Source organism: Phalacrocorax aristotelis, chromosome 3 (genome assembly GCF_949628215.1).
Source record: "Phalacrocorax aristotelis chromosome 3, bGulAri2.1, whole genome shotgun sequence".
Taxonomy (NCBI): Eukaryota; Metazoa; Chordata; class Aves; order Suliformes; family Phalacrocoracidae; genus Phalacrocorax; species Phalacrocorax aristotelis.
The window spans coordinates 70,177,487-70,199,777 of NC_134278.1; the positions used below are offsets into that span (position 1 = coordinate 70,177,487).

The following is a 22,291-nucleotide window of genomic DNA, read 5'->3' on the forward strand; positions in this document are numbered from 1 at the left end:
ACTTCCCATTTAACCATGGGTGTTTGAAGAACAAGGAATGTGTAATTGCCTTGGTAGACACTGAATCAGCTTAGCAACACTACAATATTAACTTTTCTGAGTCAATCTTTTTCTAAATCAGACAGGGACACAAGGACAGCGCAGACAATATCAAGCACTGCAAATGCAGCATAATAACACTTCAAGTCTTTTTTCTCAGATTTTTCTGAAGTGCTTCTCTATAACACATATACATTATCTCAATGCCCATTACAAGTTGTTGACAGAAATGTTCTCTGCTGAGTTAGCAGCATTCTTCTGAAGGTAAGGAATACTTTGTCCCGTACATCCAACTTCATCTGTGTCTAACATAACTCTTCTGCCTCATTTCCATTGCTGTGACTTTTTCAGAAATAAGGCACTAGCAAACAGCTATTTAATAATAAAGATACTAATACCATATAATTGGATTCATAATATTATTTATAATTCAGTGACCAAATCCTTGCTTCTGTGGACAGCCTTGACAAACAGTTCCTCTTCTAAGCTCTCAGAAACAGTCCTAAAAGCTGCTTGATTTTTTGAGACTTCCGGTTCTGTTAGAGCAAGCCTTCTCTGAAACCTCCTTTTTTTCTGGTTAGAAACATTCCTGCCAGATTGTTTCATGACCTACTGGGTTTTTGTATCAATGTTGTCTCTCACATCTTGTCTCCCTCCTTTGATGCCCAGCCAGAGTCACTCTTTGCATCCTTTTTGCCAGGTTACACAGGCTACAATATTTCAGGCTCCTCTGTTCCCTGACCACCCTCGTAGATCTTCTCTGCACCAATTTCCATCCAAATGCTTTTCTCTCAACATGGCTAAGTAGCACTGCAGAAAGTATTTATGATAATATTTTCCCAACACCTTCCATGACAGTAAATTTTTCTCTACGCTATTGATGTGAGCACCCATAAAGGTGGCCTGGTTAGGAAGGGAAAATTACTGAACAGAAGAAAATGTTTGTTGGAAAATACTGACAGACAAATTGCCTGCCAACCTAGGAACCGGGAGCCTAGGAACTAGGCCTGTGAACCAGAAAAATCCTTGAAAAATGCATCTAGCCTCTTTGAAGGACAAGTTGGCTACTGAGAATCCAGAGACATCCCGAGGTACATCGATAAGTGCATAAAGAAGAAACCACAATGGCAACTTATTATCTGAAAGAGTGGAATTAGCCTTGGAAAATAAAATTAGTTCTTTCAGTTCTGAAAGAACTGAAAACATCATCATTTATTTATTAGCCGTTGCAGATAAAGAATCAAAATTAACATCATCTATTGGCTGCTTGAAGTGGTGGTGTCCTACACCCTCTTATGCCTCTAAGATTTAAAAAGGACTTAATTTTTATCCAAAATGGAGTTTCTCTTTCTGAAAGCTTCCCATGTTATACGTACTTTTCCTTTCCTAAACAGGTTGAATTCCTTATGAGCTTTCTACAAGATATTGGGTTCTCACCGAGGATGCCCAGCTGACTCCAGGCTCTGTGACATGGACCCTGTTCGAAGTGAGACTCTGTCTATTATCTTCTTGGGCCCACTTTGGAGTTAGTTTGGTTTGTCCTCCCCTTTAGGATGGTTTGGCCCCTTCTGAAATCTAAGTCATTTGATGCCAGTATTACATATCTATATAAGTAATCTGTCATAAGCATATCTGCTGTTATACTGCTAAGTTTCTTCAGTAAGTTCATACTAACCTGTAATATACCTCCTTGGTTGTTGCTATTATACTGATTGCTATATATTGCTATATAATTGGTTGCTGCTGTTATTGATTGCTGCTATGTTATTCATTGTTATTATATTATTGATTGCTGATAGTAATTTGTAATAGCTTGAAATATACACGTATGCTTTATTAATCATACATGTACTTGCTAGTGGTGATTTGTGTGGTATTTGTGATAATCTGCAACAAAGTAGAGAAACTCAGAGGATAAAAGTCTTTGTATTACAGAATCCTACAAATCCATGGTCGCAATCTCTACAAACCTGCAGTGTTGGTTAACTTTTTAGGTCATGACAGCTATCTATATGACTCTGGCTGGAAAGCTGACTGGCACAGAAGGATCTGGGGGTGCTGGTTGACAGCTGGCTGAACATGAGCCAGCAGAGTGCCCAGGTGGCCAAGAAGGCCAACAGCATCCTGGCTTGTATCAGGAATAGTGTGGCCAGCCGGAGGAGGGAAGTGATCATGCCCCTGTACTCAGCACTGGTGAGGTCACACCCCAAATACTGTGTTCAGTTTTGGGCCCCTCAGTACAAGAGGGACATTGAGTTGCTGGAGCGTGTCCAGAGAAGGGCAACAAAGCTGGTGAAGGGTCTGAAGCACGTGTCTTATGAGGGGCAGCTGAGGGAGCTGGGGTTGTTTAGTCTGGAGGAGAGGAGGCTGAAGGGAGACCACCTTGCTCTCTACAACTACCTGGAAGGAGGTTGTGGTGAGGTGGATGTTAGCCTCTTCTCCCAGGTTACTAGCAATAGAACAGGAGGAAATGGCTCCAAGCTGCATCAGGGGAGGTTTAGATTGCATATTAGGAAAAATATCTTTACTGCAAGAGTGGTCAGGCATTGGAACCGGCTGCCCACAGAGGTGTTGGAGTCACCATCCCTGGAGGTATTTAAAAGACATGTAGACGTGGCACTTGAGAGCATGATTTAGGAGATGTGATAGTGTTGGGTTGACAGTTGGACTTGATGATCCTAGAGGTCTTTTCCAACCTTAATGATTCTACGATTCTATCCACATCATATATCCCTATACTCTATATGACATTTTTTTTCTCTGTTCTCTTATGTTTTCATCTGCTCTTGTTAAAAAGGGATAGGAATTTCTTGACAGAAACTCATAAATCTAAATGGTGAAGCCATATCAGTGAAACTGATGTTTAAACTCCAGATTTGTATTTTGCAGGCCAAGATTTGATTTAACCCTTTATAGGCAAAGTGTGTTTTTCAGAGCCAGAATTCAATAAGCCCCTCCATTCTATTCACTTGTTTGCTCTTGCAACCAGGGGTCTGATTTGGGATCATCCTGTTTCTATCCATTAATTAAGTGTAATTATGTGGATAAACTAATGATTGAAAACTGTATACCTGCAAACCTGGGATTTGAGTGGACCTGCCTGACATTTAAAATATAGCTTCTCTGACCCCTGTATTCTCCAAACACAGCACAATATTGCATTGCATACTATGTTGTTCTGTGCAACAGACCTCAGGGTAACTGTAAGAAGTGCTGTACGCAGATTTTTAAATGAGGGTTCAAAAATGAATCCATTCAATGCACAGAGGAACTGGCTTGCAGGCTGTAGGGCTAAAATCATGTAACTATAAAGTCATAATTCTTTGTTTCACATTAGATATTCCACTTCAAAAGTCACTTATTCAGAAATTTTTTCAACATAATTATTTTGTCCCTATTGTTATGCCATAGGGACAAAATTACTTCTACAGAATATCTCTCTGTAGAGATAATTACTTACGCTTTATATTTTGAGTAAGAATACAAGCTTTCTATATGAACAGATGTATCTATGATGTAAGTATTATTTCACTATCTTACACAAAAAAAATGAGAAGAGCCTATATAAACTGCAGCATATTTAAGAATAGATCTTATATTTGATATTTATAAAGTTTGTGTTCTGCTGCCATAGTAGAATAGCAGAATAACGCTGAGGAATAAAATGACAGTAATTATTTGTTATGCTGAAACAGGAAATCCATATACAACTGAAGACCAAAGAAAAAGGTTTTGTCTGCTGCCTTGGTGTTACCTTTGGATGTCAATAAAGTAGCAATGAGCAAAAGTGCAAATGTTCAGGACTGGTTTCTTTGTACCTTCTCTGAACTATTTTGCCCTTTAAGAAGTGTAAGAAGAAAAAAACTCTCATAAGATTTTTCTGTACTATAGAGCAAATTTGAAATAACCTTGAAGAACCCCTTTCCATTGTGTAAAATTAGATCCACTTCAAGAAGGAAATCATAAGTTTGGTTTTGCTCTAAGGGAATATTTTTTAATATTTCTAAGCTTTAATGTTTTTTTCACAGATAAAAGTGTCTCTTCTGGTTGAGGATAAAGTTACAACATACAAATTAGCTGAATCACCTTACAGATTCTAAATATAATCCTACACATAATAAATACTATAACTGTACATATGATAAATTAAATTAATTCTGATTAAAGATGTAGCAGTAAAAAAAGAACACCAGGGATGCCAATACTAGTAACATACTTATTCATGTTTTAGAACATTTCAACAAGCTATTGCTTGTTGCTGTAAGCTACCTCTTACGTTCTAATAAAAATGGCTATAGGGTTCAGTCCAGTGCTATGGACATCTTCAGTGCAGAATCAGCTTGTGATCAAAGTTTTCAAACACACATAATTTAAATATCAGATACTTAAATCTGTAAAGTAGTAATTTAAATTGAGCATCTCTGTGAACCACTAGCAATTGTGCAAAACAGTGCAAATTGACCTCAACCCATTTAGCAACTTCATTTTTAGTCTCCAAATTAGAAAATTTTATCCATGAGAAATCTGCTTTTGGGTCCTTCATTTTCACACTAATATATTGCCCACAGCTACAGTATAAGATTCTGTGCATTTCATCATATTTGGCAAATTAGTTTAGAAGAGTATTAGAAGATCATATATATGGTAAGAAAAGGTTTTTTAATGCACTTTTTCTATCTTTTTTTCTGAAGAACTTGTCCACTGTCATTATGGATAAAAGAGGGAGTCAGTACGAGAATGGCTTGTGGGTGGAATTGTGGTTAGCAGTAAAGTGCTTTGGCACTGAAAACTTTGTGGTAGTTATAGATCTGTGTTGTTTCATGCTAAAATAGAGATTTATCTACATGCCCTTATGGAACTCCGAATATTGTATTTTCGCTCTGCTGACATGATTTATAAATGTTTGATTATAGCTGTAGCTAGCTGATGGAAAGAAGTATTTCCTGAACAACATATCATCACTTCAGCTTTGTGCTTTGTGGAAAGAAATAGTTTTGACCTATTTAAATTCTTTGACAGTAAACACTGTCAGAGGTTTGTCCCTGAGGGGCTCATTATATCAAATGATAGATTTAGCCATTAACAGACAGTGCACTAAAAAGGGGTTTGAGAAGTCAAGGTAAGGTAAAAAAATACTTTGTGGAATGAGCAATCTTGCAGGATATGAACAAGATAGATAGTTTTCAGACCTGTGTGCATGAATACTTGTGGGTCACCTATGAACTACAGCGACAGCAAAGAGAAAGATAAAAGCAATTCATTTCCACCTGTTCTTACATATCAGCTTTTTCCATGCTGTTTATCATCACGGTGTCTGAAGCATACTGACATGTCAGAGGCAGAGGTTGATGATATAGTGATTACTGGTCTGGCATGGAACAGCCATCCTCCCAGCTAAGGTCAGAAACTAATGTACAGAACCTGAGAGAGCAGGACAGGTGACTTTTTTGAAATGTCTGAGGAAAGCTCTTCAGTGGAGCTATGAAGACTGATCTTTGCCTGATGTATGTTTACTTTATCTGTGTTATTGGAACAGCCCATGAACAACAAAAAGCGTTCACAGAATTCTAGTCATGTGCTGCAGAAAAGCAGGGTATGAACAGCGGAAATGTGAGAAACTCGGACATGAATGTGTTCAGATCTGAGGGAAGGGTTACAACTTATTTTGCATTTAGGGAGAGCGGTGTCATTGGTATTTCATGCCCACTTGTTCCAAGTCCCACTGAGGATGCCTGTCCAGTGGTAAACTTGGGGCTGCGCTTCTACCCTCCTCAAATAAATGTATCTGAAAATATCACCATTTATCTGTCTGTAAAGGCCTTAGTCACTTTGACTGACTTCTCTGTATGAAAGTAAATCCATTCAGGATGCAAGCAAAACATTTATGTGTATTTTCCATATTTTTTTTATGTTCCTTGAGGGAACATCTGTTTTAAAAACCCAAATGTGCTTGCTGAGTAACTTGATGAAAAAGAAGCTGTGAGGGCATTTCTCAGCAATATTATACATATAGTTCAATTTGTCAATATTGAAGGAATACCATAATGTTATTCTATTCAATGCTACTGCTACTGCTAAAACCAGTAACATAATATTTATGTTCTGTGCTATGAAATATTCTGCCTGTTACCAAACAGTTAAAGAAAAGGAATGAAATAACCAACTATATTGTGCCAACTGCAGGAAATTGTACTTAGACTGGACAGTGAGCAATCCTAAATTATTAGAAGGAAGCTTTCTAAAGAATTTAGTGAAATACATGGCTGCCTTACCTGGAACATATGTTTCTTCCAGGGTAATGCGAATGACACAGACATATGTTCATATGATTAATGTCGTAAGAAGAGATTGAGAAGCGATACATGAAATGGTGACAAAACTTTTTATTTTCTGTCATATTCAGGATTACACTGCCTGAAATGGAAATGGGGTAAGCATTATAAAATTAGTTTGAGTCCTACTCTATAGAATCCAGTCTAAGCAGTCAGATGAAAGTATTTCAACCTCTCTGATAGACACGTTTGGATAAGTGAGAGATAATCAAGTAACACTGCTGTTGAAGTAGTCTGAGGCATTTCTTCTGATGCCTTAGACTTTCTGGTTACTATGGAGATAGGTCAGGGGTACAGGTCAGACTTTTACAGAAACCTTTTTGGTTTTCTCTCCTTTCCCTGGCTGTGTGGACAGATGACTGTAGAGAGCAAACAACTTGCAAAACCAAGTATGCCCTTTTCCTGCCTGTTTTACTTTCAGTGTAGTTCTACTTTGCAACCATGGTTTATTTTGTCACTCAGAAGAAAAGTTGTGTTGCTGAATAGTGCATAGCTTTAAGACTCAGTCTGTGCACAGTCAACATATTTTTTCTATCACTGGACATCTCTGCCTCATTTTAATCAAGGGAAGGAAGACCCTCCATCAAAAAATATCTGAGTTGACATTGGGGAGGGACGAAGTATTGTGTATGCACACGCTAGGATGAGCACTGTGAGGGAGGCTGAATTAGTGCAAGCTCAAGAGTTGGCAAGAAACGTTATTAAGGCAAAAATGCAAAAGATGTCAAAACTAAATGTGGAAGAAAGGAAAGAACAGGAAAATTTGGAGGGAAATGAAAATTTGGCAAGAAAACAATGCAGCTAGGTGGTTGGACTGATTTACACAACATTTTAGCAATAATATCAAGATGCAGAAGAACCTGAAGGTTTTGGTTAAAGGAATAAAAATTTGCTGGCCAGTGTGCAGGCCCTTGGAAATGACAATATTCCAACAACAAAGTAATATAATATCCATAAATATAACTTAGGGCACGGCTTGTCATAGGTTAAGCATATTCAGTCTGAGATTGCTGGGAACTGTGAAGAGTCAGGAACATTTAATGTGAATGTAGAGGCAAAAAATCTTTTCCACTACAGTAAAGTATACATGATGTGAAAGATGCTGATTACTTCATTTAATGTGACACAGGAAGGTACTAGGATGCTACTGTTAAGAGGATGATACAAGACAAACACAGACTGATTTAAAAGGAACCTGTGCTCTTCTTCAAAGTCAAAATGCAGAATTTACAGCTCAGGAAATCCATCTGCATAACAATAGCCTTCAGTCTGAGATTCAACTCTTAAGAGAAACTGCCAAGAATTAAGCTGATAACAACTTACTTGCTGTGCATAGTTAAAGCAGAAAAGTAATTCTAACTCTGACTAACACATATTTTGTGTACAGACATCCCTAAATCTGTTTTAACACATTTAGTCTTACAGTTCCTTAGACAAGTAAATTCAGCCCATTTTAAGGACTAAGGTAGAATTATCTATAAGACTTTATTAGCTATTCAGACTAGAGTAATTCTCCCATTAACAGAATTGGGGATGTCAAATCATTTCAGCTGTTAATGTAGGCTGTTACTGTATATGACAGAAAAAGTAGAAAGCAAGGACAGCCTTATTGACAGAAGATGCTTCTGCAGGGTTGGGGTTTTTTTACTGTCTAAAAGTATGTGTCTTTGAAAATCCATGTTCTTCTTGAATGACCAGTATGGCAAGGAAAGGGATTAAGGCGTGGGGGGAGCTGCCAGCCCCAACTGTCCCTGCCCAGTTCCCTCAGGGCTCCCCACAGCCCAGGGCCCCATGTCAGCCCCCCAGGACTGTTAGCCCCAGACCCAGCAATGCTGCAGCAGGGCTGGTCTCCAGCTCCCCACAGCCTTGCCCTGCCTGGCCATGGGCCCTGCTGAGGCAGGTGGCCCCACAGCCCAGCCCAGCCTCAGCGCATCCCCAGGGAGGTGCCCAATGCCCCGGCTGTGGCTGTCCCAGTCCCCTCGGCTGCCTGCTCCTGGCTGGGGCTGGGACTGACCCTGGCTGCCAGGCCATCCCCATTGGGACCCTTTGGGGAGCTGCTGGCCTTGGTGGTGCCCTGACAGTTGTTTCTGGCAGACCAAGAAGTCATGAGTTTTCCTCCTTCTCAAAGAAAGGCAGCAGGGGTAATAACCTGTCTACAGCAGATATTCAGAGGTCTGACGGGAAGTGACGCTCTGAAAAGCACATGCCTGTGTTTTGTACTGTTGAAATCATTTTAAGAGGAACTTGATCACAATTTTGTTTATGTTAGGAAAGCATAAAACAAGAACACAGTAGGAATTGTGGTGATTTTGTAACAGATTTTATCCTAAGAACACCTTAAGAAATAGAGATTGTATAGAAAAGTGGCTGCTGTTAAGAAAGTTTCTTTATTCTGTGAAGGTCTTGAAAACCCCAAGCATTTTGAAGCTATTCTTTGATAGCTTAAGACTATTTCAGGTATGGTATTATGGCTCTATTTTCTTCTTTTTCTGCAGAGGGAGAAGAGGATCTCTCTGGTCTCCATGCAGTCTATGCTATGCTTCTCTCCTGAGTCTCTTCCTTATCCTTCTTCAGTTGTCTGAGCAAGAGCAAGGCCATCCTAACATTATCCCAACACAGGACAAAACCACTGCAGGGGTATTTGGCTGTTTATGAAACATATACAAATTTATACATGTTCCTTTTCCAGCTTAAGTATACGTGGCCCATCCACCTTGGTAATGACCAGTGAAGAAGTATTTCCATTACTGACCTTGTGACTGCAGTTTAGTGTGTGTGGTGGTGCTGGGTGTGCAAAGTCTTAAAAGACACCATCATGATTAGGCCCTAGGGTTTTTCTGACACTGCAGTGGCCATCAAACATAGAAGGTGTGTCTGTGCTAGAAAACGCAGAATTAGCTGTGATATCCTGGTCTGAAATACCAGAAATATGAGGTTAGGTGTACATATTTCTAAACTACACTGGCTGCCTTCAAATCCTAGGTTGGGATTCATATGATTGCCTCATTTAAGGGTATTTGAAATCAGGATGTGTGAGGATCCGAGTATTAGTACTTTAGGTTCCCTGACATCATAAGTGTTGTTAAAATATGTCCACCTACGAAAAGTGATATTTCAATAACAAATCAGCTGCCTAAACAGATGTTTAGAGCCATCTGAGCAACTGATTAGATATTTTAGTGTTCAAAATTACGTTGGACATGTACATTTTCAAACTTTACTGTAGTTGATATAAAGTATTAGACTTTATATTAGTGTAGTTAAAGTTAGATATGAGTACGTAGTAAAATGGAATATAATATAAACATAAGTTAATACTTCCTTGAAATATTAAGATTTGGTTCTTTTTCCATCAGAAGGAAATATATTTTGCTCAGTACATGCTCAATTCCAAACCGCTTTTGACTTTCTTCTTAGACAGCATTCTTCTAGATCTAAATAGAAAATGAAATTTTCAACCCATGGAAGAAGATAATTTCCAGATTTCCTTGTCTTTTGACATGGAATAAAGAGATGAAATATGCAGTAAAATCAAAATACTGTAATAAGTAATTTTAGAATAAATGGATTAACTTTTCAAAATGCATCCTTAACATCAAATCATTCACTTTTAAATTTTCTTTAAATTTAAACACATAACATGCATTAATTCTTTTAATATTTCAATTGCCAAAATAGCATTGAGAATGTTTCATTTTGTTTAGTCAAAAGGGCTTTTTCAGTGGAAAATGTTCATTATCATAAATGGTAAAGAATGAATCCTGCTTAAATTTCAAAATTAAATAGATTAAAAAATGGCATTTGGACATATTATTGAAAGGATGAGACTATAAATATATTTTTTCCTTAAAGGTCAGGGGGCATAAAAATATTGCTTTCTGTTTCTGCTACAGTATTATTAACTTTTTACCTTAAAAGAAAGACAGTTCGACTTGTCATTAATGTTCTAATTAAAATGGAAATTCACTTGTCAGACTACCTTTCAAGAATAATACTTCATCATCTGAAACTGGTTTAAAAAATGGATTTAAAGAAAAACCTTGGGGACAAACATCATATTTCCTTGACAACATATGAGCCCATTACACTATTTTCACAGTTGCCATTCAAATATGATATATTATTGAAAATACAATCAGTTTAGCATTTATATAAAATAATACTTTACAAGCCAATAATACTACTGTTCTGACTGTTAACTAAACAAAGAGTTATAATTAGCACTCTTGACCTTATATAGATATCCATCATGGGAAATAGTTTACAGGGAAAAAGAAACTAAAGAATAAAAAATGGCAAGGATTAGATTCTTGCCTTCCAGATTAAGGTATTAAAATACATTCTGTAAGACAACAAAGCAGCTCTCCAGAACAGACATACCAGGAAGGGCAAAATTCCATGAGCTTTTTCTCTCTTAGATGCTTTATTTGAGGGGTTACCACTAGGTTGTATGAAACCAAGACCAAAGCACTAAGAAACAAAATTAGGTATGCTCTTCCTTTGGCGTGAATAGAAGAGTCCATTCAGGAAAGAAGAACTGTTCATGATTCAGTATGAAGATACATGCAACTGTTGGAAAATCAGACTTTTAATTTACAAGAACCTCTCCTTCCTAGTCAGCATTTTCCAGGATGTATTAGGTGTAATTGACATACATTAATGCAGGTGTAAGAACTTTCTCAAGGTAAAAAATGAGATTTGTTGTGATCGCAATCCTAAATGTCACTTCTGATTTCTTCATATGGATTTTTTTTTTTCATTTTTTTATATTTACTTACCACCATAGTTCTCATCAGGTCATATATGCGGGAAACAGCAAGAATTTTTAAATGAAAATAAAACAATATGCTATTTCTGTGTCTTTTTGATGTGAAACTTGTCTTAATGAATCTCCTCGCCCACTCCAATATTTTAAAAAATGTGGTTTTAATTTTCACTTTCTCTGACACCACTGAAACTACTAGTAAGCTTTTATTTTATGTAAGCTAGCATTTTACTATGAATATGCAAACCAGTTCTGTCAAAAGCAGGATCAACACAGAGGAAGGAACATAAAATATGTCTTGAAAACTAAGGCAGTGCTGAAAATATGTTGAAAGATCAATAAATGACGACAATTATTTTCCTAAGGAGCCATTCAAGGAAAGTGGAGTATATATTGTCTTACTCTGAGGCACAGATCAAAGTTACCTCATTAATGATACTTTAATTTTAATAAATTGCAAAAAGAAGTATTAAAAGTTTAACAGGCCAAAACCAATCCATAGACAGAATTCAGCTGAGTCCTCAGAAAATGTTCAGAAAATAGTCAGATCTATTAATTTACTATTAGCTCTTAAGTTTAGTACATAATCCTATTTCTGTAAATAGTATCAGAAATTTATTGTATGTGTTAGAACTTGAAATAAAGTTTAATTTCCATGAAAGTCATAAATCAGGCGATATGTTTGTTTCTATTTTTGGAGGAGCATAAGATACATTTCCATGAAATGTATCACATTTGCAATTTCGAAATATAGTTTTTCAAGAACATTCCATTTCCGTGCAAAACAGGTAGAGTTAGTCGTTCAGAACTCTCAAAGAAACATCAATGCAGAAAAAATATATAGCTACAGGTGAAATAATGAATACACATGAACGTCTTTGCAGTTCATGCAGTTTGTATCCTTCCAGGTACAGTGACAGGCAGACATGCAGGTAAAAGGAGAAAAAATGAAACTGAAATCAAAGACAAAAAAAATCTCAAACTTTTGTTCTCTTAAGCTATATCTTCATTAGAAAGAAGATATAGTATATAGAGTAAATATAGCTGCTGTTATTATATGTAATTGAGTAATCTGGTATTAATGCATTCAAATGCATTTTGCAAAAGTTAATGCAGGAGGAAAATACTTGCCTCAAAAGTTAGACTATTGTACATGTGTTTGTCAGAATATTGCATTTCTAAACACAAACATTGTTTGTCTAGTATTGTGTTTCCCTCCTGGATCTTTCTAAAGGGCATTTATACTTTCTGGTTTTGCACACAGGCTGAAAGCTGACAACCTTGCACTTTCTTTTCTGCAGTCATACTCTTCAGCTATTACTTTCATAAGCCAAAATCTAGATATAGTTTTCTTTCTTCCTTGCACTTGAGTAACTGCTTGGATAATTTCTGAGATTTGGTGTCCAAACTAAGTGATATTGTCAGGGCTACTCTCCCTGCAAAGCTAGCTCAGCATTTCCTTCCAGTGTGGGCAAAACACTGTAGCCCTAAGGTTACAGGGGCAGGATTAGGTTATGGCTACAAGGCTCCAGCTCAGAGTGGCAGTAGACTATGGGAGGAAGTGGAGCTTGGGTGCGTGGAGCAGTGGGTGTACTCTACCACCACAGGCAAAGACTTGAGCTGCAAGGCAGGGCCAGCCATCCCTGAACAACCGCTGCTTTTTCCGCAAAAGTATGGCTTCTCTTCCCAGTGTGACAGCCAGACAGGCTTCCTGGGTTCTGTTACAGGTGAAGTGCACTGTGGTTGATAGCTATTTTGCTATAACACGATAATGAGTTTCCCTTGGAAGCTGTCCATTTCAGCAATGTCTAGGACAGATCCTGCCTCCCACTACTTAGAAGCAGTTTTAGCACTGTTACTAAGTGCTCAGAGGAATAAGAAGCTTCTCAGAGACGGGTACAGCATTCAAACTCATTCTGACATTGAACTAAACTTTAAAGTAGAAATTGAATTTCAATATTTGTACTAATCTTAAAATACAACTCTTAAACTAGTCCGGCCACAAATAATAACTACAAGTTTGGTACTGTAGGATAGTATCTATAGAATGGAAGCCTTCTTTTCTTCAAAAAATTAGTTTCTGTAATAAGCATTAAAACATGTTTTCCTTTTGAAGATAGTATGTTCAGCCACAGCATTTTAGAATTAAAATTTAAAATGCAGAAAGGTATTTATCCACCCACTAGACTAAGAAAAAATTAAATCATAGCACAAATTCACCTAAGCACTTTTTCTATTTCATTTCTGTTCCTCAGCAGAAATGAGAAGGAACTGTTTGGAGAATGTGTTTTTCCATTTAATTCCACCTATAACAGAGAACAGTTGAAGAACTGGGTTCAATTACCTCAGGCCTGTGTTTGCAGGCAGTTTGCAGTGCAGAGTATTACACTATCAATAAGTTTAAGGATATCCGAATATGGTTTATAGAACAGGAAAAAAAAATATTAATCTGTTACAGTGTATTAAAAACCTAAATAAAACCAAAAGCAGACAAATCCCAAAAAGACGCGGTCTTGGGTTCCCAGCAACTTATATTTTTTTCAAATGTGTTTTACTGCACCAAACAGAAGATTTTATTTCTTCCTGTAAACCTTCTGCCATTGCAGTATGACAAGGAGACCTCAGTTACCAAATGCAGCATCACTGTGGTATCACTGAACTTAAGAGTTTGTACGTTTTCCTGGTATGGAAGGCCTATCACTGAGGGTAGTTTGGTCTCGCACTGCTATCAGGGAAGTTTTCTCTGAGAAACCTCAGGGAACATCGCATGCTAAAATGCAGCTTGTGCTTCTGTTTCCAGCTCTCTTTGCTGTCCTGTCCTTATTGAGAAGTGAAGGTGCTCACCTCCTTGGACAAGCTAAAGCAAATAGATACAGCAGAAGGTGAAAATCCCCACAAGTTCTTGGTAACTGTATTAAGTAAAACTTCTTACTTTCCAAATAAGTAAAATTCTAAATTTCCTAAAACTTCCTAAATAAGTTTGTACTTAAGTCAGAGCAACAAAATTCGATGCTGCCATATCTCTGACTGACTAAAACTTGTGACTTGTGAACATAGCGTCTGGTTCAGTTATGAAGTGGAAGGTACCCATAATGATGTTGTTTCTTGAAGTAATGTGTTTATGAAAGAATGTAGAATATAGTGTGTGTGTTTTAAGGCTTGTAGATGGAAGCTTATACCTGTGAACTTGTTGCTATGTTTTTCAAGTTTTTCAGTCAAATCACACTAGCAGATATAGACAGGAGTGGATAACAGTACCACACAGGTCTGGTGGATTCCTTCAGTCTCTACTAATGCCAAATTTACAATCTTATTCTGAGGGAAATATTCCTACTAAAATCAGTGGAAATATAGTTTGAATTATTTCTTGGTGAAGATTCTTAATTTTGACTTCAGGTGTGCAACACAGATGAATTGCTGTGGGACTGAGATTAATCTCTCACATCCTGATGAATTATTTAGAAGTTAAAATGTGGGACATCAGGGATTGCACAGTATTTTGAAACTAGCCATGGAGAGGAACTTAATTAATTTCCAACCAAAACAAAAAAATGTCTTACAGCTACGGCTGCCTAAACCCACTAATCTAGCTCTTACTGGTGAATTAGCAAAGGCTTAGAAAAATTGTTTTGTTTTGCAGGTGTGTTGCTATATTTGTGTGTTTGCTCTGGTTTTATCTAAGCCTTGTATGCACCAAATTAGAACAGTGCTACCATTTAGTCTGTTCTAAATAATTCAAGATCCAACTACACAAATCTGTCCCCTATTAGCAGCAGGTTTTGGAACATACCCAAGTCACCTGCTGCTGGAGGGAATGAGTAACCTGCCACTGCATTTACAAATACTTTATTATTAGACTCATAACAAATATGTTGTTGACATTGTCTAGGAATTATCTGCCACAGTAATTCTGAGCTAGTGTGAAATAACTTGGCATTGTACCTGTTCCGAATACTTATCAGTAATGCTGAAAAGGCTGGGGTTTGTGTGTTTGGGTTTTTGGTGGGTCTTGTTTTTTTAATCTAGTAGCTCATGGTGATTGACAGCATAGTTGCCTCTCTGTTGAGCTCTGCTTTTCTGATTTAACATAACCTATAATAAATAGCTCTGTTAGAACTGAGGTTCTAGTCAAGGCTGGAAGAGACATGAGCGCCCAATCTTCTCCTTGGCTTCTCCTTGATCACTTAGTTTTCTGCCTATCCCAGAAAGCAAGCAACACAGGATAAACGTACAGCATATCAAACACCTGTGAACAGTTGTGCAATTCTATTGACAATAGCAGTGTTTAGCCAGCAAATATGTGAGGATTTGACTCTATTAGCCTTTCTATCAAAATGTATGTGGCAAAAGAATGAAATATGACTCCTTATCCTTTTAGATTCTCTGCTTTCAAGCATCAGTAGGGTCAAAAATGCGTGTTATGGAAAGCTGCTCAAGTTAGACAGAAAAAAATAAACCGAAACACAATCAGCTGGAAAAAGGCCTGATACTGGCAAACCTAATTATTGTGACTTTCAGTGTAATACAATGTGGACCACACATGGGAGAAATGCAATTCCTCTCATCCTTTAAAAATACACTCATAAATTAAAAGAAAAAAAATATATTAAAGCTATGCTAGGAGTACTGACTATTGCCCTAGAAAAAGAGATTGAAATGAATAATGAAATGGAAAGGGCATATTGCAGAAATGCTTTGTTTCATGGACAGCTATCGTGATGATGGAGAATCTTTCGTTTGAACCAGGAGCTTTTATTTCTATTCACATTCATTTGGCTTCAAATTCCAACTACGGGCTCCTTGGCAGAATAAACTACCTTTCAGGACTCTATATTTTCTCCCTGTGAAGAAATAAATTAACTGTAATTATGTCTCATTAATATTCTCTTTCATAATCCAAATTTTACCAAACTCATTAATTCTTTCTGTAATAAATTTTAAGTTATTTCTTCTCTTCTTCTTTTCAATACCCTTTCAAAAATGAGGACATCTATTTGGAATGCACCATTGCAGAATTAGTCTCATCAACACAATAAACACAAGTCATGCATACTTTTAATCAAAACTTTCCTGTTTGTATGAAGAATCACATTATTCTTTTTGCATCTGAAGCTTATTAAGTCTCTTGTCTTTTATGATCCCAGAATCTTCATCAGAGACACTGTTTTCCACTTTCTCTTTTCTTTCGTTGTTATGATTTATGCCCCTCATTCCTAAAAGCATAATTTTGTATTTTGTGCAACTAAGCCAGTTAGAGGTTTTTGAGTGGGCACAGCTTATGAAGAATGTTCTGTGTAACTGACTCATCATAATCACGTTTCATATTCTGGTAATATCATGTCACTAATAATGGTGTTTCTGCAGCAATTTAATATAAATTCTTCTCTTCATCCTGCTATGACAATTATTCTTTACAACCCCAGAACACAAGCCTTCCATTTCACTCTCTATGTCTTCTAGGTTATCTTCAATTTTTTCTGATGTCCTTATTTCTACTCTTAACTCCTTTACTCTGTGGAATTGGGAACCACAGAAAAATCAAGTGCTGAAAGATCAGAGGAAAAATTATGTTTAATGAAAACAAGATTAAGACAGTACTCATCCTGGCAAATAGGGTGGGTTTTGGGACTGAAATCCAGGCATTGTAGTCCTAGCTGAGCTTATTATAACAGCATGTATTACCAAGAGGAAAGTTAAAAGTAGAAGGAGAGCTCTGTTGAAGCTAGTAAAGGAAAGAGCCGGGGATGAGAGACTAGACAATGCTATTTGGTAGTTCAGAGATTTACTGAAAGAATCTATCCCTCCACTTCATAAAACAGACCAATGATATGTTTGGTCTAGTCATCAGTGTGGTCAGTCATGTTGATACACAGCCATTAAATCTTATTGGAGAGGCATTTGGTGTGGCTAGTTGTTAGCGCGGTAAGTTCTGATTACAATCACATTGCAACTGCTACACTCTGTTACCAGCCACCTGTGCCCTTTCTGAGGGCTCATCACACGAAATACACCATGTGCAATGGAGCAAAAGGTAAGACGGTACTGAAGCAATTGTGGGGCCAATTTCTTTTGCAAATTCTTTTTTCGTCCATTTTCATTCTTTTCAAGTGTTTAGCTCACAGTGAAGCAATTCCTTTCTCATTACTTTGTGTTCAGTGCTGAGTTTTGTCAATTGAAAACAGAACCTGATCCTGAACAAATACAAGAGTTTTAGATCACTAATTGAATCAAATATGTGGTCCAAAAAAGTATCTACTAGTTTAAATATATAATAAAATAAACGTATAATAAAATCAACATATAATGAAACAGGAAGAGTGTTGAAACCTCCTACACTTCCCCTTTACTTACATTTTATGGAAGCCCAGACAGAGAAAGCAGAAGCAGGCATGGCTCTCTTCAGTTTCTCTCTCTGACAGAGACACACACAACTGTAGACTTAAGTGTCAAATTGTAGAATAAAAGAACTGCAATTTTTGCAATGTTTTATTGGATGGGCTTCCAATACATGGATGGAATAAAATAGATGCCTTCTCTTACTTTAAAATCTTGTCCAGTGATAAAGTCTCTGAATTACCTGACAAACAGACAGGAGTTCATGATTTGGGGAGTGACATTTGTTCAGTGGGCATCCTTAGCAAAGCTCAGTGAACCACATGAACTACGTCTTCCTCCAAAGGTGAGGCACATGCTTTCCAATAAGCCATGAAAGCTGGGGTACTGAATGGTGGTATCAGACACCAAAAAGCATCCTGAGGTGTCTCCCAGAGTAAGCCTTAGCTGTGCCTCTTCAGCACGCTGCAAGCATGGAATGAAAAAGATTGAAAGAAAACAATATTCATGCCCATGGAACCCAGTTTTTGTTCTTCTGACTTGTTATTGCTCTACAGGAGAGAAGAATATAAGATATTAACAGATGTTATATTTTCACACTGTTGGACTGGTTGAAATCTAATTTTTGACTGTTTTACTCTCCTGATAACAGTGATTCAGACACAACAGCTGTGACCATGGAGGCATAGCTTCATATATGCCCTCCTCTGACCTGCCTGTGTTCCTGAATTCAAATAACCAAAGCATATTTCCTCTATTATATTCTCTCTGGTTACAGGAAGCAAACAATAATTAGGGAGCAGCAGCTCTCCTACAACTACAGCATTGACAGCAAGACAGCAGGTTTCAGGGAGATGTCAGATCAGACAAAAGCAGAGTAATACCCATGTTCCTAAAATGTAATTTTTGCAGCAAGTCCGATACTCCAGCAATCAGAGCACTTATTAAAATAACATCCAATTCTAAAGCATGTAAAATGTGGGGAAAAAAAATTTCTAATTGCCCCCTCCAAACCCTAGAATCATCAGAAGCAAAGAATAAACCATTGAAGAAGTTGCGTCCAGCGGGAGGATGCATCCAGAAAATTCTCCACCTGAATTCTTGCCACCTGACAGAAATTTTCTTTAGATAGAAAAGGGATGAAAAATGGATTATTAACAGAAGAATACTTTGTGCTGTCTGAATGGACTTAAGGCTTAACAAACATGAAGTCTGAAACAAATTCACAATGCTTATACTTCCAAGATACTGACCTCAGTCATTCAATGATATATTTGTATAGACATAATCAGAGTGTTTACGTGTACAGCCAGAAGCAAACAACTTATTAACAGCAAGAAACTCTGAAATACCAATTAAAAATTAGCCAATCTGTGTTGCAGGATAGAGTAATTCAGTTCTGTGTAGCCCTATAACTGTAAAAGAAAGGGGAGTAACACATTGTGCTAAAAGTCATTGAAATTATTTTTCTTAAATACAATGGCAAAATTGGTGTGCTTTTTTTTTTCTTCTTTTTTTCCTCCCCAGGAGAGATACAGTCAATTAAAGGAGTATTTTTCTCCAACATTGCTCACAAAAGCTTCCTCTCTATCATGCTATGCATAAAAACCCATGCAGATGGTTTTTTTCTCATATATTCAAGTAATTTTTACATCAGTAGTAAAAATATGTACCCTGGTCAAGGTGCATTTCAGCAGTTTCTAGGACTGTCATGCAGTCTGGAAAATCTCTTCATGGAAAAGGGATCTTAATTTCTAATCTATGTAGAAGTTAAAACGGGAATTTTTACAGAAGCCTATGCACTATTCTCCAGATTTTTAGATGAACTATTCTGCATATTTTATTCCCTAATGTAGGAGTACTGGTACTTTGCTTCTGTAAAGTCATACCTTTGGATATAAACAAAAGTGTAATTGATAAATAGTGAACTCACAGAAAGATCACAGCACTTTTACAGTATTCAGAAGCATAGAACATGTATTCTGTTTTCTGCTGGTTTTTATGACCCCTCCACTGTTGGGATCAAATAATTCAACGTCAACACAGGCAAGCTCTCACCCCCGCTCTTGTGAACCTTCCAAAATACGACACACAGGAAGTTTTGGGTGGGGTGGGGGTGTCCTTTACAAGTATCTTATTTCATAGACCATTTTCATTTGAAACCACCTGAACCACTTCTCCTTCTCAGCTCTGTCCAATCACCTTTCTGGGCTCAGCCAGGTTGCCAGATTCTCCTGAAGGGAAGGCGGCAGGTCAGAGCAGCAGGAAACATTGCAGCACCTGTGGCTACTGCTCCAAACTCTTTCTTCCAAGCTCATGATACAGCCAGCTGTGTTCGAGGCAATGTGAGGGGGAGCTGTGCCAATCTGCTTTCCTCTGCTGGCTTGGTTTCAGCAGCTTGGGGACTGAAGGGGTGCATGGCTGTCCCTGTTAATGCAATATTATTTTCCCCATCTATCCTGTCTTCAAGCTGAGTGCCTATCAACCCACACTGTGCTGATTATCACTCCTAAATCACAAATCACCAGGAACCCATTTCACCATTAACTCTATGCATTTTTAGGCTCATTTCAGACCATCTGCTTTCTCAGTATACTGGGAGCTTGTAGCAATGTTGCTAGTGTGGTAAGTAAATTCAAACAGATTTGAATTTTATTGTCTCTGAGCAAACACGCTGCTGAGAGGAATTAACTGGAATCGACCTGGCAGAACAGTGACATCCTGTCTCATGGTACATCCTGGCCTATGTCTGCAACCTGTACATGCTTAATTGCTGGGAGCACGTGCCTAAAATAGAAGAGCTGTAACGTCTGTTTAGGCCTATTTCCCTCTGAGCTGTGTGGACTCTGATGATTTGGACTTCATTACTGTTGCTTTTGAAATGAAGCAAATCAATACAGGCTTTAGTTCCCTTACATCCCACCAGGACCAGTTTACCATGAAGTTCTAAAAGTGTAATTGAGTAGTTCAAATTTTAATAACCTTGCAAAAACAACAATAAAATTCCATACCTTCTTAGAAAGGAGACTGGGACTTATCAGATTTGGAAAAGATGTTATTTTTCTGTTTAAATTCATTAACGTCACCCACCCCCCAGATCATAGTCATAAACTTTCAGATAAGGTCAATCAAAATAGTTCCTTCAGTTAAGTTTTAAAATCTTTCTCTTAGTTTCTGAAGATTTTTGGTAAAATATCCATTTTCATTACTTGCTTACCTTAATGCTGAAGTTCTTTTTAAATTAAAAAGTATACAGATGATTTTCAAAATTACAGTTAGAAAATAACAATACTCCAAGAAAACGACCTATTTACCACAGAATCACAGGTTGGAAGGGACCTCAGTGGTCATGTAGTCCAACCATTTAAACCATTGCTGAAGCCTGGGATTGAACCAGGGACCTTTAGATCTTCAGTCTAACGCTCTCCCAGCTGAGCTACTCCAGCCCTAATTTGAAAAGTTCCTCATCAGCTTTTATTTTCAATACTTCAAACAGTTTTATTTCCCTGCCTATTTAACATGGTAAAAATAAACCTTTCGCTTGTAAGTAGAGATAAATGCTCTGGTGCGAGCTTAAAAATGCTGTTCTGGTATCAGTTCTGTCCCCAAAGTTATGACATAATGACTATAAATATTGTTTTAATGACATAAGACATTCTGCTATTAATAAAACTGACAGATGTTTACAGAATTCTTCATTTTCAAAATTAATTTTCTATCAACTATTTTAACAAGTAATGCGTGAGTAACACACAGAGGAAAAAATATGACTTTTCAAGAAACAGATATTTGCAGATTAGCAGACTACAACTTTGCTTCACTATCTTGTCTTTTATATCTGACAATCTGTTAAATCTTTATAGCAAAATTATGGGCACTGTCTACATTTTCTGGTTTTTTGGTTTTTCTGGTTTTGTTTTTCGGTTGTTGTGTTTTGTTTTGGTTTGTTTTGTTTTCCCAGGAAGATTGACTGAGTGATTAGTAGCAAAATAAGAGTAACATTTGAGCAGAAAGGTTCTTTTAAGATAAGGACATATCTTATTGTTAAAACACTTTTCTCTTGTAAACATTTTCAGATATTTAGTTATTTTTATTTTAAAGTTTTCTGACTAATTTTTCTTTCAACTTTTTTGGTTTTGTTGGTGAGAAAGGAAGGTTGGTTGCGATCAGTTCATGTTCTCAAGTCCAAAGCTTTTCTGCATTGTGGTTGTTACGGTCCATTGGTCTACTCCTCTGGATGAGCCTGGCTTAAAAAGACCTTCCCATCTCATACTTCTGTATAGGAATCTTTGTCATATGCTGATGTTTCTAGTGACAAAAGATATTAAATTATTATGCCAATTTTATAAAATGCATTTCATAAAGTGGAAATTTTGAGATACAAAAGCAGGTGAATTAGAATCATAGGCATAGAATCATTAAGGTTGGAAAAGACCTCTAGGATCATCAAGTCCAACTGTCAACCCAACACTATCACAGCTCCTAAATCATGCTCTCAAGTGCCACGTCTACATGTCTTTTAAATACCTCCAGGGATGGTGACTCCAACACCTCTCTGGGCAGCTGGTTCCAATGCCTGACCACTCTTGCAGTAAAGATATTTTTCCTAATATGCAATCTAAACCTCCCCTGATGCAGCTTGGAGCCATTTCCTCCTGTTCTATTGCTAGTAACCTGGGAGAAGAGGCTAACATCCACCTCACCACAACCTCCTTCCAGGTAGTTGTAGAGAGCAAGGTGGTCTCCCCTCAGCCTCCTCTTCTCCAGGCTAAACAACCCCAGTTTCCTCAGTTGCTCCTCATAACACTTGTTCTCCAGCCCC

The 22,291-nt window shown here is 37.4% G+C and overlaps 1 non-coding gene across 1 annotated transcript; it reads right to left on the minus strand.

Moving 5' to 3' along the window:
• Positions 1–20,842: 20,842 nt before the first annotated feature.
• TRNAF-GAA (transfer RNA phenylalanine (anticodon GAA)) lies at positions 20,843–20,915 on the minus strand. Its single transcript has one exon. It is a non-coding gene; the product is annotated as a tRNA-Phe (tRNA).
• Positions 20,916–22,291: the final 1,376 nt, after the last annotated feature.